This window comes from Phyllobates terribilis, unplaced genomic scaffold, assembly GCF_046119375.1.
Source record: "Phyllobates terribilis strain yellow unplaced genomic scaffold, ASM4611937v1 Scaffold_3__8_contigs__length_932513732, whole genome shotgun sequence".
NCBI lineage: Eukaryota > Metazoa > Chordata > Amphibia > Anura > Dendrobatidae > Phyllobates > Phyllobates terribilis.
In genome coordinates this window covers 573,828,389-573,831,214 of record NW_027362763.1, presented here as the reverse complement: position 1 = coordinate 573,831,214, position 2,826 = coordinate 573,828,389, and the positions used below count along the sequence as shown (strand labels likewise).

Genomic DNA, 2,826 nt, shown 5'->3' with positions numbered 1-2,826 from the left:
GTATATGTGCAGGTACGATAGTGTCTGTCCCTGGCTGGAGTGGGAGGGGGGGTGGAACATCCCAGTAGTGTAGGGGCAGATAGGGGGAGCAGTCTGGGTAAAGCTAGGAGCTCATTGGGTGCTGGTCACCTGAGCTCACACATAGAGGGAGTATATAAGGTGGGAACCATCTTAGATCAGGGTCAGACAGGCAGACAGCTACTAGTCAGTCTGTTGTAGAGGGTCAAGCAGTCCTGAAAGAAGAGAGAGAGGAGTCAGAAGGACCCAGAGGGGAAGAAGAGGGAACCCCAAGAGCCCAAATACAAGCAACAAGGTGAAGGGTTGGCACAAGGGTACCGGATCCCAAGCTGGTGGAGGGCACTAATCCTCAGCCAGAGACCGGAGGTTGTGGGCAGGATCTGCCACGACCCCCCACTAAATCCACCCGAAAGGCAGACCAAGCATAGGGTCAGGGAACCCAGAAGAGGTGTACCCACCAAGAGACCCGAGGGAGCCGGACATAGGTGGATCCCTGGTGGGGAAGGCCAGAGAAAAGGAACGTCAGAGAGGGAGCTCAGGATCACGCTCCAGAATTACCTGGGGGTTGGCCGAGTCCAGGACCTGGTGGACGCAGCACGGCTCGGGCGGTCACTCAAGGCCGGAGTGACCAGAACAACAGCAGTAAGTAAACACCCTGAACTGCACAGCCCGACTCTGAGTCTTAATACCATCCTCACTGCACCACCACAACCACCACCCTCTACAACTGACCCCCTGAGGCTATACCCCTCCCGTTGGGGGTTATACCACCAGAAGCTGCACACACACCACCAGCCTCAGCGGACCCTGCTGCAGCGGCGGCCGTATTGACCGCAAATCAACGGGTGGCGTAGTCGACACTAAAGAACATCCAGCAACATCTGTAGGACTGCCACACACTGAGCTTGACACCCTGGGCACGGACCGGGTCACCGCCACTCGGAGACTACAACCCCCATCTGATCCGGCTCCGGGTATCCCCCAAACAACACTGGCCCAGGGGGCGCGTCACTTCCATTATCAAATGTAAGTATATACAGTGGGGAAAATGAGTATTTGATACACTGATGATTTTGCAAGTTTTCCCACCTACAAAAAAATGCAAAAATGGAGAGGTCTGTAATTTTTATCATAGGCACACTACAACTATGATAGCCAAATTCAGAAAATCAAATTGCATGATTTTTACATAATTAGTTTGCATTTTATTGCATGAAATAAGTATTTGATCACCTACTAACCAGCAAGAATTCTGGCTCTCACAGACCTGTTCGTTTTTCTTTAAGAAGCCCTCCTACTGTGCACTCATTACCTGTATACCTGTATAAAAGGTGAACAGTGGATACACTACTAATATTTATTGTATATTTTCTATCTTTAGAGTGCCTAAGAGACACATTAGCACAGAAATGTGCCATGCTGCCCGCTGGCATTGTGACGGAGTGCAAATGATGGACATGGTCCACTGTAGATGTCCTACACTCAATAGGTCACCAGTGTTCACCCTGGGCTTCCACCAGTGAGCATGTATCACACAATTGACGACATCTACATGTGTGCAAGGTGTGAAAACAGGTAAGAAGATATTTTATTGTCATACAATTATAAAGTATATTAATGCAATTTATATTCTTACACCAAAAGATCACCGAAGACAAGGATCGAATATTCCACTAATAATCCATGCCCTTCCTCTAATAACTGATATTCCTGCCATTTTCTATCTACTAATGTCTATTCTGAAGATAGAAACTAAATGAACATATACCCTGCTGTAAGTATATAAATAAAAGCAATACTGCATATAAAGAACATAAAGAACTTAGTAAACACCGTTTCTGATTTTAAAAAAAGCGTAAAAGCCATCTCACCAGCGTCAAACATATACACATTACGTTTATATAGCGTCTCATTGCTGGGTGCCCATATTCGGGACACGGTTCTGCTCAGCCCTTATTCACATTGATGCCACTTTGACACATGGTAAGGTTTTAATACTAGAGTTTAGAACCATCCCGATTTGGGTACACCTTGATGCTGGTGGGATGGCTTTTCTGCTTTTTTTGATCAAAAACTGTGTTTAATAAGTACCCCATGTTATTTATATGCACTATTGCTCTTACTTATAGCGGGGTATATGTTCATTTTGTTTTTATCCTATACTTTGCATGTATATCAATTTATAATCCAGTTCATTTTTTTCAGTTAATATCTATTCTTTCTGTCTCCATAGATAAATATTGATGATGAGAGAGCATATTGCTGAAAATGGAGAGGTAGACGACTCATACTGAGCACCACCCAAGACGAGGACCATTTATCTCATAGTCATCATACTCTATCCACACAGACGCTAAGATAGAACTGCAGTCCAGATATCAGATATTAGAGCAGAATCTGGAATAATCCAACAAAACCTGCAGAAACTCAATCCCGGCTGTAATATTAAGTGGATGCGATCTATTGATTCCATTACCAAATGTAAGTACAGTATACACAACATTTATACAATCGTCAGTGTCCAGTGCATGGCAGGAAACACATATCCTAGGGAAACATTGTTTTATCTACTCACAGCATGGCAGATACCACTGAATGAATACCCACTGAATGGCAGATTTACATTTCAGACAATATTAAAAGAAATAACAAGTGAGAAAAGAAAATTTTCTGTAAAACTTAGTTGACATGGGAGAGCAAGCATGATCATATTCATAAAGTTATATGTCCTTACTATATAAAATAAGTTTATTATTGTTTTAACAAGTCATTCCTGTTATCCACATTCACAGAATATGACCAAGGATG

The 2,826-nt window shown here is 43.7% G+C and overlaps 1 long non-coding RNA gene across 1 annotated transcript; it reads left to right on the top strand.

Moving 5' to 3' along the window:
• The first annotated feature begins 761 nt into the window (after positions 1 to 761).
• On the top strand, positions 762 to 2,493 carry LOC141258246 (uncharacterized). Its single transcript, XR_012318253.1, has 3 exons — positions 762 to 1,044; positions 1,400 to 1,593; positions 2,252 to 2,493. It is a non-coding gene; the product is annotated as an uncharacterized lncRNA (long non-coding RNA).
• The last annotated feature ends 333 nt before the right edge of the window (positions 2,494 to 2,826 follow it).